Raw genomic sequence first — 15,439 nt, forward strand, 5'->3', positions numbered from 1 at the left:
GTATGATTTGCTATTGCTGTATTTTGTGGCTAATAAACCAATCTATTTATCAATCTATCACTTTATCTAAAGCTCTGGTAAACACTGTCACAAGGGACTCTATGGCTGTCTTTTTCTCTTTTATTTCATGCTCAGTGGTCCACTTCTTCTTCTTCTTCTTTCCTTTAAATCCCACTGTTTTTTCCCTTTCTTCCTCTCACATATTCTCCCAACTACCTTCCCTTCGTGAACGTCTCCCACCCTATAACTCACTCCACACACACACACACACACACACAAACACACATATATTCACATAAAAATGCAGACAAGTACACATATAGATAGACAAAAAGGATAAGTGCAAACAACCAAACATGAAGGACGGTGTGACAAACAGACAAACACAGACGAAACAGATCCAGTAGGCATCCAGGATACTAGCCAGACAAAGGCGAGACAGGCGTCAGGGTAGTCAATCATTCCATGACCTTCTTATTTACCGTCGTCTCTATAGCTTACCACTTGCATGAATTTAAGCTTACACAACAGACAGGCAAACACGAGGCAGTCATCTGCGTAAGGAAGCCAGGATACGGGTAAATACAGGCAGGAGAGGTAGCAGATTTGTAAATGATTCCGTGGTGAATTATCTTCCCTTTGGTGTTAAGTGTAAGAACGACAACACTGAGCAGACATATGAACAAAGAGACAGCAGCGCATGTGATACAGCCCCGAAGGTAGACAGAGGAGGAACAGCAGAGTGTTTTAAAAATGGTTAGTCGGCCTGGAAAGTAGTCTATATAGTAAACCATTATGGTAAACAAAATCAAACGAGCAAAAGAGAGAGAACCATCCACGTGAGACGGCTAGGAAACCAGAGGGATAAAAGGCAGGTAGTTGGTTTGTCAGTAATTACATTATGAGGCCAATTACATCTCCATTTAGTGTTAAGTGGCAGAATAAACAAAACTTGGCAGAGCAGACAGGCAGAAACAGAGACGCCCGTCCAGCCCAGCCAGTCCGGGAGCCAGACAGAGGAGGTGGCAGCGGTAGCAGGTTTGGGATGATTCAGGAGCCGGGTGGACCGCCTCTTCTAATTACGTCAGGGTGTGCGGCGCGAAGGGTTACATCACACGAGAACCATTACGGCGCCAAGGCCATCAGACAGACGCACGTAACCATTTCCTCAACAACAACGCGGCTCTCCACGGCTCTCCCCTTCCCTCCGCCTCTCCCTCTCGCCGCACTACGCTCCATACATCACCGCCATTACGTCCGGTGTACAATTTTTCATCGTCAACTTCGGGGTTAAGGAACGCTCAGCCTCCTGACGGCCCGGCCTGCAACAGATGCTATAATTTTGCAACCGCAGTCAGCGCAGGTGCCGCCCCCTCCACTCCCTGGCAATCATTTACTACTTTTGTGGCGCTGATACGCGACAAATGTCAATACACTCTTGGCGCGGGAGACGGATGGAGGAAAACTCGGGGAGACAGATGGGCAGACTTACCACGAGAGATATTTCCTACAATCATAGGGAAGGTGTCAATTTTCTGGACCGGAGGCAGCGACGGGTGGAGCGTGTACAGGCCCCGAAGGACTGCATTATTGACGGACACAAGGATGTAATGCCTGAAACACGACTTTTCCCGAGCGTCCGCCGCGAACACCACCAAACGTCAGGGTCGCGGGTCCCGGGGGGCGCCGCGCTCCCGCTATGATTGCATAAAACACGAGCCGTCTGAAGCCCGGTACTGTTATTACGTGTGGCGCCAGGCTGCCCCAACTCTGTGTGCCTCCTCCTCCCCCTCTCCTTCACTAACATGGCCCTGACGCGGACTAAAAACAAAGAATTAGATAGAAGTTAACAGGGTCCCCTTTGTCTCTCAGTCTTTATCTTTGCTTCGCCCCTGTGTGCCTCCCTCCCCCTCCCCACCCGTCACTCCCTCGCCTGGCCCTGAAGTGAGCTAAAAACAAATAAGTAGACAAAAGTTAACATGCTTTCCCTCGCCTCTGCCTTTATTTTTCCTTCGTCCCTGTGTCCTTTGCTCCCGACCCTCATCTACCTGGCCCTGATGGAGACTGGAACCAAAGAACGCATAACAAAGGTAGCGCGTTAACACTCGGTTCGCTACATTTTTTAACAGGCAGCGTTGTACTGCGCCAACGTGGTTTGTGATTAACAGAAAACACCGCTCCCCAGCACACAATTTTCCTAGAGGCGGCGTTAATGGATCAAACTTGCCGCGCTGAAACAAGAAAACGGAGTGTGAGGGAGAGTCATTTGTTTCGAGAAGTGTTGGGAGTGTGTTCTTAACAAATGATGGAAAGGACTCTATCTATTTATCTTCATTGATCTAGCTTTATCAATCTGTCTCCATCTCCGTGTCTGGTAATAACGCGGTACATGAAAACTTTTATTTGAGAACATTAAATCAATGTTATGTTGTAAGAGAAGTGGACTGGTTACCCTTCATACCTTTACGAGAAAAATATGATCAAACTCAAGCGTTATAAGTAGTAGTAGTAGTAGTAGTAGTAGTTAGAAGTAATAGTAATGCAATGATGGTAAGTGTAACAAAGGTAAATGAAAATAATTGGCATATAACTCATAATAATAACAATAATAACAATAATAATAATAATAATAATAATAATAATAATAATAATAATAATAATAATAATAATAATAATAATAATAATAATAATAATAATAATAGCAGTAACAATAATAATAATGATAACAATAATAACAAAATACTAATACTAATAATCAGTCATTTAATTAACAAAAACACGAGCCCCTAACCAAAGGAAACCACCGCGGGGAGAGTAACGAGGCGGCCTGGGAATCAATCAACGTCTGCCTAACGAGTCCTGCGTTATCCGCAAACACCACAAACAGGGCGTGACCGGACAACGGGGCGGCAGGATGTTGTGGTTCAAGAGGCTGCGAAAAACATGCTGCCCAAAAGTCTTCGTGAGCCCCCTTTTTTATATATACTTTTATAGACAGGAGGGGAGGGAGGGAGGTAGATATAGACTGATATAGACAGATAGATAGCTAAATAGGTAGACAGATAGATAGGTATAGATAGGTAGACAGGTAGGTGGATAGGTAGGTAGGCAAGTAGGTAGATAGGTAGGTAGTCAGGTTAATAGATAGGTAAATACGTTGGTAGGTAGGTAGGGAGATAGATAGATATTGGTAGGTAGGTAGGTAGATAGGTAAGTAGTTAGTAGTAGTTAGTAGTAGTAGTAGTAGCAGTAGTAGAAGTAACCATAAGTAATATTAGTAATAATAGTAGAAGTAACAGCAGTAGTAATCGTAGTAACATATAATACAACACAGAAACTCCCGGCCGACAGTTAACATTACAAAAGAAATAAAAAGTAACACACCCCGAAATAAGTAAATGTATTAATTGACGAAACCGTTAGTGAAAGTAGCGTAAACGGCCATCAATCTTCTAGTAACAAGTTAGCCATCCACGACCCTCCCACAAAGAGTGCGTAACAAGAATACGAAGGCGGGGCAGACAGGATGTTGTGGTCCGCGGCGGGGCAAGAAGCGTGGTGATGCCCAGGACTACTGAGTGACTGACACCTCCGCCTTGGGCCCGAATACTTACAGGCGCTTGTGGCTCTTGCAACATATTATTATTATTATTATTATCATTATTATAATTATTAATATTGCGATCCATGAGACGGAGGCGGTGGCTGGGTGGTCAGCGTACCTCCAGGAGGACGCGGGTCGCCTCCCGCAGTCGCCACAAGCTGGGATTTTTCATTCCCCGCCGAGTGGCTAAATTAAGACTACCCTCATGCTGTCCATACTTAAGACAACCAATCAACCCGAACTCAAGATTCTCTCTCTAAAGAGAGGCTCAGAGATGAGCCCCGGGGGGCAGCATGAGCCAAGCAAGATGACGCCCCTATAAACACTTCCCTGTGCCATAACGGGCTGGGGCCGACCATCAAGCCCCACCAAGAAAGCCTGCCGGTGCCATAGGCCGAAACGTAAAGAAATGAAAGGGCATCAAGGGAAAATAATAATAAATTGATAATGACCTACCGTTCGATGAAGAGACATGAATATGAAAAATAAGACAGTAACAGTAAAGTAAGAATACTGAATAAAGGGACAGAAACAGTGCCTAATGAGTCAACAGGTGAGCGTTAACTTGTACTTAAATATATCAATGTCAAAAATAAATAAATAAATAAATAAATAAATCGCATTTGGGAATACATATTTCCGAAGGGCAAAAAAAATCAGTCGGATTCTCATGAGTGCTTTTCACGTTCATAGTCCAGAGCCCTTATCAAACTACGCTCATAAATCTGCCCATGAAAATACCTACAACAACCTATACGAAGGCCTTATTAAATCTGAGTGTGTAAACCTCAAACAAAATGTTTGAGTGGCTGCCGGCTCTTTTAAGGTTTATCATTCCGCTTCCTCCTGCTCATCGCCTTACCTTTCCACGCCTCTCACACAGTGGTCTTAGTTATTCCCTTCTCGTCCTCCCGATTGACATTCCTACATGCATTCATTGGGTACATTCTTCTGTCCTTCCTTTCTTTTCTTTTCTTTCCTTTCTACTTTTATTACTTACTTTAATTATTCTTTCCTTTTATTCACAGAAAGCTCTAAACACAAAAGTAAACGTCATATTTTCAAGTAAAGAAGCATGATAAATTTTCTTTTGTAAAGCGAAACGATTTTTTCTCTCTCTCTCTCTCTCTCTCTCTCTCTCTCTCTCTCTCTCTCTCTCTCTCTCTCTCTCTCTCTCTCTCTCTCTCTTGATGATCAAATAATCTCTAATATAATAATAAACGGCTGAACACAATCCTACTTTTTCTTAGTGTTACGCATCGCTGGGGACGACGGAGACGGCGCTCGTTATCGCTCCAAGATTATCATTACGCCTTCGTGGCCGCGCTTCCCTTAACATGTGTTCGAACGTTCGGTGTTGTGACGAAAATAGATTATCGCGCGGCTATTAGCGTTCGGGTCTGCCTCCGATCGTTTATCATTCGTGCGATCGGTTGGCTAATGAATGGCCAGCAGTGTCGAGCCTGCCAGACAGCATCACTTTGCCTGTCCATTCCTACGTAACCTGTGTAATGAATCTACAGAAGAGCATGTTTGCAAAATATTTATCGGTCTAGCCTGTTCAATGACTATCATTGACGAATTCGCCGCATCAAACATAAACAAAATGTTTTAAAAAATAATTATACCTTGTCTACCCCAAAACGAATCAACAATAGAAAATGTTTGATGCTCTTCATCTAGAAAACAAATGATACCTTAGAGTTCACCTTCAATCGAATATAAGGAACGACACACTACGACCTGCTGTATTACTACTGATACGGAAATAAAACGAGCACCTTCACGTTGATCCATTGTCTCATAAATGTCTTTTCCTAGGAATGTTTTTTATATTACGAATTTTCTGTCCAGTTACTGATCAAATAATGACAATATAATATTATTCTTTTTTTCATATTGACACTTGAAACTGTTAAAAGTGAAGCCTCCAGGCATCAAGAGTAAGGCTTCATCACTGAGACTCCCTCAACGACAGTGGCGTCGGGTGTTCGTGACCAAATGAGAAAGTCAATGCGTTTAGAGGGTGAGACAGAGAGGCTCCAGCTGCGCCTTTTTTTCTCTCTTTTATTCTGTGTGTGTGTGTTCAGGGGCGCCGCATGTTATACTTTTGCTACACTGCATAATTTAACCATCAATCATTTTCATTTGTGACATAGCTATCTATCTATGTTGTCCTGTTGAGTAATTACCTGTGAGTGTATGTGTATGTATGTATGTATGTATGTGTGTGTGTGTGTGTGTGTGTGTGTGTGTGTGTGTGTGTATTTACCTAGTTTACCTAGTTGTAGTTTTACAGGGCCTGGGCTTACGCTCGTGTGGTCCCGTCTCTCTCTCTCTCTCTCTCTCTCTCTCTCTCTCTCTCTCTCTCTCTCTCTCTCTCTCTCTCTCTCTCTCTCTCTCTCTGTGTGTGTGTGTGTGTGTGTGTGTGTGTGTGTGTGTGTGTGTGTGTGTGTGTGTGTTGTGCAGGGACGTGGGTGAGCGAGTGGGTGGGAGGTGGGTGGGCGTGTGGGTGCTGATTGCAGGGTCTGGCCTGTCTCATCTGTGCGTCAACCCCACTTCCGGCGCGTCCCGGGTGCAGGTGGACTCACGTGAGGGTGGAGGCGAGGTGGATGGGGTGCGGGGTGAAGGAGGCGAGGGTGGATGGGGTGCATGGATGAGTGGAGGGTATGGGGGAGGAAGAAGTCTCGATGGGGACAACATAAGTGAAGAGGTTGCGGGAAAAAAAAACGAAAAGCGTCTTAAAAGGAAATACGAGCAAAGAACTGAAGGAGCGAAAGAAGTGAGAAATAAGATATAAGATTAATATGTGGGTCAATAAGTGTGAGTCAAAAAAAAAGAAGAAAAAAAAGACGCTTGGGAAGAGGAAGAAACAAGTCTATGAAAACGACGCATTATGAAAAGGAAAAGGAAGGAAAAGAATTCAAACGTCTTTAGACATTGCAATAATTATATGGGAGTGATTGCGAGAGAAGAGACGTGTTAGAGGGAGCTCGTTGGGTTTATAGAAGGGCAATGTTATGAAACAGAAGGGGAAGTTAAAAGGATTACTGGGAAAGAAAGGGGATTTAAATGTCCTTAAAACACTAGTAGAGGAGCTAAGAAATGTGAAAGGGGAGACATGTTAGAGGGAGCCCCTGAGGTATATAAGGGAAGAAATAGTAAGGTTGTGAAAGAGAAGGGGAGCTAAAAGTTATTGGGGAGGAAGGGAGTTATCGGAAGGGGAGGTAATAGGGATGGGGACTCGGGGAGGGGGCACTGGAAGAGAACGTGAGGGGAATTCTACTGACTCAGGGGGTTGGAGGTGAGAGTAGGGGATGGAAGGGGATGGGGAGGGGAAATGGGGTGGTTGATGAGTGTGGCAATGGCACGTCCAGGGCAAAGGTGCGATTTTTAATAAGATTGTTATCGCGTTTCTTAGTGTGATTATTTTTATTATTATTATATTACTTGTGGTTGATGCGGACGTGACGATCGCGCCTTAAGAAAAAAATAGATTGTAGGGTGTAGACATTTGCGTGTGTGTGTTTTTTTTTTTTTTTGGGGGGGGGAGGTTGCTGATGGACTTGGGAAAGTATGTAGTAGTAGTAGTGAGGTAGTAGTGGTAGTAGTAGTAGTAGTAGTAGTAGTAGTAGTAGTAGTAGTGCAGAAGTAGTGGTAGTAATATTATTACTAGTAGTAGTAGCAGTAGTAGGAGTAGAAGAGGTAGGAGTAGAAGTAGTAGTAGTAGTAGCAGTAGTAGTAGTAGTAGTAGTAGTAGTAGTAGTAGTAGTAGTAGCAGCAGTAGGAGTAGAAGTAGCAGTAGTAGTAGCAGCAGTAGTAGTAGCAGCAGTAGCAGTAGTAGTAGTAGTAGTAGTAGTAGTAGTAGTAGTAGTAGTAGTAGTAGTAGTAGTAGTAGTAGTAGTAGTAGTAGTAGTAGTAGTAGTAGTAGTAGTAGTAGTAGTAGTAGTAGTAGTAGTAGTAGTAGGTATTGGTTGTAGTGATGGGGGTTGTGGTGGTGGTGGTAACGCCAGTAGCTGCAGGAGCTATCGCACTGACACTGGCGGCACAAGTAGAGACATGACAACAGTGTGGGAGCGGCAAACACTTAAGCAGAAGCAACAGCAAGCAGAAAGGACAAGGCGATGTAGCGGCGGTGGCAGCAGCAGTAGCAGAAAGAGGAGGAGGAGGGAGAGGAGGAAGAGAGGTGATAATGACGGAGATTGAAGATAACAGCAAACCGTACAGGAGCCACAATTAAGATGGCGGTGGTGGAGGAGGAAGAGGTAGTACAGGTGGTGGTGGTGGTGGTGGTTTTGGTGTTGGTGGTGGAGGTGAGAGGTAGTACTGGTTGTGGTGGTGGGGGGGGAGGGGAGGTAATAATGGCGGTGGTGGTGGTGGAAGAGGTAGTACTGGTGGTGGGGGGGTAGGATGGGTAATACAGGTGGTGGTGGTGATGAGAGGGGTAGTACTGGTGATGGTGGTGGTGGTGGTAGGACAGGTAGTACAGGTGGTGGTGGTGGTGGTGGTGGTGATGAAAGGGGTAGTACTGGTGATGGTGGTGGTGGTGGTAGGACAGGTAGTACAGGTGGTGGTGGTGGTGGTGGTGATGAGAGCGGTAGTTACATGAGGTTGTGGTGGGAGATGTAATACAGGTGGTGGTGGTGGTGGTGGTGGTGGTCATGACTCGCATTCTCCCACGGCCTTTCCACCTTCATTAAGCACTTTTTCTCTGTTTCCAAATTATCACCTTTGAAGTCCCGGCCTGGCAGACTAATAGGGCGGATTAGCCTCGCTCGGCGACCGGGGGCAGGATAACCACTTGCTCTGGCGTTCAAGTCTCCCTTTTACCTTGCCTTGATTTTTTTTTCTTTTCTTTTCTCCCCTTAACGCAGCAATAATAGTCTCATAAACACGGAAAATACAAACTCCATGGCAAGGCTCGTCAGCGGGGAGACAGACACTAATGATACGATTAAAGAGAAAGGCGCCCGATTCTCCACCTATTAGGATTCGCTTAGACTTCTTTATTTGCTGTTTCCTTATTCCGCCCTTGGTGTATCAATGAAATATACACTCCCTACCATCCTCGTCAGCGGGGACACAGACACTAATGGTAAGAACAACGAGCAAGGCGCCGATTGTCCACCTCATAAGATTCGTTGAGTTTTCTTTATTTGTTGTTGTTACCTTTTCCCACCCTTGATGTACCACTAAAAGTCTCAAGAAGGGAGGGGATACTAAGGGTCGTCTTATAAGACATTTCATCGTTCAAGAACACATATTTGATAAGGCTTTCGTAGGAGTTTTGGCCATTTCCAGGAGTAGTTTTATGGCCCGGTGGTAGTTTGACCCTTCTTCTGTACAATGAACCTAATGATACACTCATTAAAACCCGAATGACTCCCTCTTTGACCTTTAGAAATAGCTGATGTGAGAACTGAACGTGTCTTCTAATACCGACTTAACTCTCTGGCAAGGGGCGTCTAGAAGATTATACACTGAGCGAGTGACAAAAAAAAGGTGGACGAAGGCGGGCGACTCTGTACTTTATATTATTTCTTGTATTATCCTTCGTTTTCCAATACTGCTGCAACATTAACCACAACAACAGAAATAACACGAACTCTCTGTAGCAAGGAGCGTCTACAATACATATATACATCGAGCGGGAAGGCTATATAAGACAATAATAAAACAGAAGGGAGAAAGGGGGACGGATCTGCAATTTTATATATTTTTGTTTCTCTTCTTCCTTTTCCAATCTTGATGCAACACTAACAGCCGAAATCAACACAAACAACACTAACTCACAGCAAAGGACTCCACGAGGTGATCAACGTTGTGCATCTTGTCTTTTCTATTCACACGGACGGACGGACGGACGGACGGACGGACGAACAATCAGATCCTAATTATGATAAAAATGAGAATGTGAGAAAATGAGTAGTTCTAAGTAGCGGGTAATGAGGACCGCGAGGGAGGGGGGAGGCTTAGAAAAAAAAGGCACCGCGAGGAGGGGGAGTAAAGGGGCCGTACGGGGAGGGTGATGGAGGCCGCTAGGGGGGGGTAATGAGAGGCCGCGAGAGGGGGAAGAACCGAGGCGGGGATAACATCTTCCTAAGTGAATCGAGGCAGACCCACAGGTAACCTACAACGCCGGTGATGAACTGGAAAGGTGGTGGTGGTGGTGGTGGTTGGAAAGTTTCGTTTAGTCGGCGCAACATCTGTGGTCATATGCCGGAGAGAGACAGAAGGGGAAGGAATTATAGGAGAAGTGAACAGATCCCAGGAGACGGGACACAACCCCCGATTAATACCTGGTACCCATACACTGCTGGGTGGACAGGGACGTAGGATATCGGAAAAGCCGCCCAAATTTTTCCACTCCGCCCGGGAATCGAACCCGGGCTCTCTCGGTTGTAAGCCGAGTGTGCTAACCACTGCGCCACGAAGCCCCCTGGGTGGTGGTGGTGGTGGTGGCAAACCTACAACGCCGGTGAGGAACTGGAAAGGTGGTGGTGGTAGGTCATACAAATCAGAATACTTAAATTTCTCTCTCTCTCTCTCTCTCTCTCTCTCTCTCTCTCTCTCTCTCTCTCTCTCTCTCTCTCTCTCTCTCTCTCTCTCTCTCTCTCTCTCTCTCTCTCTCCATTGATTTCCATGTCCTCGTCTTTATTCTTTTCTACTAGTTGTCATCATTGTGTTGCTCCTCCTCCTCTGTCCCTCACCCCCCTCCCTTCTTCCCTCCCTCCGAACCCATTACCAGCACCCGATAAAACTGACTGGAATCTTTTATCGCCATTTATCCCCCGAACTCAGCATCAGCATCCTTTACATGGGCGATGAGCGGTCGCCGTCCCCTTCCCCTCCACTCTTCTTCCACTCACCCCAGTCACCCTCCTCCCCATCACTAGCAAGCTCCCCTACCTACCAGTGAGGTTACTTTCCATTCTTCCTCACAACTTATAAGCATCCATGATCACTTTCTAAAACAAAAACAAAAAAACAGAAGCTTACTCTTTTCTTCCTCCATCACTAAGCTCTTTCACCCTCCTCTCATTCTTTTTCTCCTTTCTTTCCCTATCACTAAGTTTTCATTGTCCCCTTCCTACTAAATATAAGCTTACTATGTATTGTTTTCTCCCTCAACACTAGCTCTTAAACACTCCCCTCCCCCTAAAACGAAGCTTATCATGCGTTTTTCCTTTCACATCAATAAATAGTTTTCTACTCCAAAACCATTCATCTATCCACGCCCCCTCCGCATACTTCATCTTGAACCCTACGTGAGTCTCCCTCCACTGCTTTTCCTCCTCTACTTTTCCTTCTTTTTCTCACTATTTCCTTCTCTCTTTCACCTCTCTTTACCGCCTCCATTACATCTTCTGAGGAGGTTGCTATGCTCGCCGCCTCCATCATTCCTAACTACTACAGTATATTGATGTTTCCATTGCAGTTTTTTTCCTCTAATCCACTACTGGCTGTCGCTCTATAATTACTCTTCCAGTATTACCTCCTCTCCCTCTCAATCTCTCTCCCCGTCACACCCATCATAATCATCATACCTGCAACTCCATCGACACACCTCCACCACCACCATAACCACACCTTTTCCTGATCAGCACCGCCGTACTACCACACCACCGCCACCCTAACTTAACTAACGCCATCACAGCAAAAAACACCTTCAGCTTCGTGGCGCGGACCACACCACACCACCACAACCACCACCACCTCCTCCTCCTCCTCCTCCTCAGTGGGACCGCGACAAAGAGGTAACATTTATCCCATACATAAATAGCGCAAGATTATCAGGAAGCAAAACCTCCGCCGGGCAACAATCGGCGGCAGAAGGAGAAGGAGGAGGAGGAGGAGAAGGAGGAGGAGAGCTATAAACAACACATATGCCGTCGCCCCCCTCTCCCCCCAACACCAACACCACGTGCATGGCCCTCCTCCTCCTCCTCCTCCTCCTCCTCCCCCGTAATGCCTCGCTGGCCACACTGGATTGGAGGGTAATTTTGGCAGCCTCCATCTATCATTTGGTGCCGTTTCGATGCCACACAAACACACCAACGCCGGCAGCTCCCTTTTTTTACCCTCCTCTTCCAATTCTCTCTCTCTCTCTCTCTCTCTCTCTCTCTCTCTCTCTCTCTCTCTCTCTCTCTCTCTCTCTCTCTCTCTCGTCAGTCGTCGAACACATTAGACGTTTTACGACGTTTTATTACTACTTTTTCCTTTAACTTTTTTTTTTTTAGATTCGGACGTGGCGAGTCATATCTCAGTTGCGAAGAGGAGGAGGAGGAGGAGGAGGAGGAGGAGGAGGAGGAGGAGTAGGCGGAGGAGGACGCGGAGTAGGAGGAAGAGGGAGAAGAGGAGGAGGAAGAGGACACTGATGGCGGGACACAACCATGATAACAAAAAATATATATATTATAAGAGAATGAGAAACAGAAAATGAGAGAGACAGCGATCACAGACACCAACCCCCCTCTCCCCCCCCCACACACAAACACACACACAACCCAATGAGCAGTCAGCCATCGACAGCAAATGAAGTCCTCAGCTGCTAAGAACACGGAGGCATGAAGGCAGTCGAAAGCAATTTAGGGATTACGATGCGCCACTTGCTTCTGTTTAGCGATGCAGGACTCGACGAGAGCCATCAGGCCGCACGATCATTAGGGGTCATGAAGAATTTATCGACACGACAGACATCGAATACAAACAGCTTAATATATCTGACAGGCAATCAGAGCAGGTTGGACAGGTACCGCTGGAGGGGGAAGGGGGAAAGGAGAGGGATAGGTGATGGAGGAGGAGGAAGAGGAGGAAGTGAAGGAGGTGAGGAGGAGGTGGTGGTGGTGGTGATAGAAAACCGAGTGAGGACAGGAGAAGAGTTAGCTGGCGGAATGGGTGATGAGTTGAAGAAATAGACACTGAAAGGGTGGAGAAAGAGTAGATATATACATCTGACGGATAGGAATACATAGGTGGATGAGATAACTGTATGAGCTGAGTGGAAGGACATGGAACAGACTTAAGGATGGACACGTCTTTTTAGTGGATGGACGTTCGTGAACAAAGACGAATATAAAGAAGGAAAAAGGAAGCTGTGGAATGTTGATTATGGTGACTGAAGTAAGAACAGACTGGAAGAAAAAGGTTAAGCGGATCGTCGGTGAAGAGACTCGATGTCATAAGAGTAGTGGCGGGTGGTAAGGGTGGAAAAAATATGAAGTGGGGGATGAAGGAAGAGGTTGGAAGTGGAGGTAATACAAGTGGATGTCGAAAAAATGTGAAGTGGAAGAGATAATGAAAATGGTAGTGAATAGATTAGCTTAGTAGTGGAAAATGTGAAAGGAATGGAGAGGCAAATTACGTTAGATAAAGTGGTGATGATGAAAGTGGTTTTGGTTGCAGACGAGAGGAAGGAGGTGGGGATGGTGGTGTGGAGTTACGCCATTCTGTCCAACCACTACCAACAACCACCACCACCACCAGACTCCGAGACCTTCCACTTACAGGCCGACGGGACACTAATGGCTTTTGTCTTACCTGCCTACTCTTACCTGTTCCTCGCGACGCCCTTCTTCACCCCTTCTCCCCCCACCCCCAGCCAGTACCCACTACCCCGTTCCCTTATCCCTCCCTCCCAGCATACTCGTTAGCACCACACCGCACAAAACACAACACACACACACACACACACACACACACACACACACACACACACACACACACACACACACACAAGGTTATAGAGAGAGAAGAGAGGAGAGGAGAGGAGGAAGAGGAGGAGGGTGGATCTGCAGTGGACCGTAACAAAACTCAGCTCACTAAAACAACAAAACCGACGCGGCGACTTTGGCACCTGACGGGAGTGTAGAGGAGGAAGAGGAGGACGAGGTGGAGGTGGAGGAGGAGGAGGAAGAGGAGGACAATCAGTGAGAAACGTCTTTGGGTAAACATAACACGCACATCGTCCATCACAAAATAACTCATTAACTTAATTAAAAAAGAATACCTCTCTCTCTCTCTCTCTCTCTCTCTCTCTCTCTCTCTCTCTCTCTCTCTCTCTCTCTCTCTCTCTCTCTCTCTCTCTCTCTCTCTCTCTCTCTCTCTCTCTCAAAAACAACAACATTCCTTTACTTCCTTTTGCCCTGCATCCTTATTTTTTCTCTTTTTCTCTTCTTCATTTCTTTTCCTCAACGCTTCGGGGCATCACCACAACCGCCGGAGGAGAGGGGAAGAGAAGGAGGTAGGGAGGGATTGAAGAGTTGGAGGAAAGAGAAAAATGGAGGGAAGGAGGGAGGGAGGAATTGGAAGGAGAGATGGAGGGTTTCCGAGTGTGTGCAGAAATGATATAATTGGACAGACCCTTGAAATACGATCAATTATGTCTCCCGAAGTCTCTTATTATCGAAGAGACTCACAGACTCCCGACGACGGTTCAAGTCTCTCTCTCTCTCTCTCTCTCTCTCTCTCTCTCTCTCTCTCTCTCTCTCTCTCTCTCTCTCTCTCTCTCTCTCTCTCTCTCTCTCTCTCTCTCTCTCTCTCTCTCTCTCCAGACACACACGCACACACACCTTTTTACATGTCTACCTTTCTTTCTATATTTCTATCTTTCTAGATTTTTATCTTTCAAGATTTCAATCTTCCTCTCTAGATTTCTGTCCTTCTATAGCTCTGTCATTCTTTCTGTTGTTCTCATTCTTTCCATAGTTCTATCTTTCTATAGTTCCATCTTTCTATAGTTCTATCTTTTTCTCCACTTATATCTTTCTATAGTTCCATTTTTCTATACGAGTAGTTCTATCTTTTTCTGTAGTTCTATCTTTCTATAGTTCTAAATTTCTTTTCTATCTTTTCCTTACAGCAAGGGAGGCAGCTCAAATGCTAACAAAAAAAAGCCCTCTAGGTCTAGGCAATGCTACAATACAAGAAAAAAGAATGAGAACCCAGAAATGGTCAATTTCGGGAGAAGAGGTGTTTGATACTCTCCTCTTGAATGAGTTCAGGTCGTAGGCCGGAGGAAATACAGGCTGAGGTAGGCTGTTTCAGAATTTACTAGCGGAAGGGATAAATGAATGGAGATGCTGGTTAACTCTTGCATAAGGGATTTGGATAGAATAGGGATGAGCAAGAGAGGAGAGTCGTGTGCGGCGGGGCCGCGGAAGAGAGGGGAGGCATGTAGTTGACAAGGTCAAAGGAGCAGTCAGCATAAAAATATCGAGAGTAGAAAGAGCTGCAACACTGCGACGGAAGACCGCTAGCCAGAAGAGGGGAGTTGATGAGACGAACCTGTGACTCTACTCTGCCCAATATTTTACAATATTTCTTCGGAAATCAAATGGATGGTTGATGTCGAAGTATACAGTAAAGAGATGAGCACGATGGATACGTAAAATAACACAGGAACGTAAGGAGGTTAAGCAAGGCATAGGCCGTATAGAGGAGGGAAAAGCAGAACTATGGCGCTGTAACGAGGCAGTAATATATATATATATATATATATATATATATATATATATATATATATATATATATATATATATATATATATATATATATATATATATATATATATATATATATATATATATATATATATATATATATATATATATATATATATATATATATATATATATATATATATATATATATATATATATATATATATATATATATATATATATATATATATATATATATATATATATATATATATATATATATATATATATATATATATATATATATATATATATATATATATATATATATATATATGTAAACATCATTTACAGGACAAAAGGTGGGGGTAAATATTAGGTCTGACAGAGTGAG

At 44.8% G+C, this 15,439-nt stretch overlaps 1 non-coding gene across 1 annotated transcript; it reads right to left on the reverse strand.

Annotated features, from left to right (window-relative positions):
- Window positions 1-9,967: 9,967 nt before the first annotated feature.
- Window positions 9,968-10,041, reverse strand: Trnav-uac (transfer RNA valine (anticodon UAC)). The gene has a single exon. It is a non-coding gene; the product is annotated as a tRNA-Val (tRNA).
- Window positions 10,042-15,439: the final 5,398 nt, after the last annotated feature.

This window comes from Eriocheir sinensis, chromosome 35 (genome assembly GCF_024679095.1).
Source record: "Eriocheir sinensis breed Jianghai 21 chromosome 35, ASM2467909v1, whole genome shotgun sequence".
Taxonomy (NCBI): Eukaryota; Metazoa; Arthropoda; class Malacostraca; order Decapoda; family Varunidae; genus Eriocheir; species Eriocheir sinensis.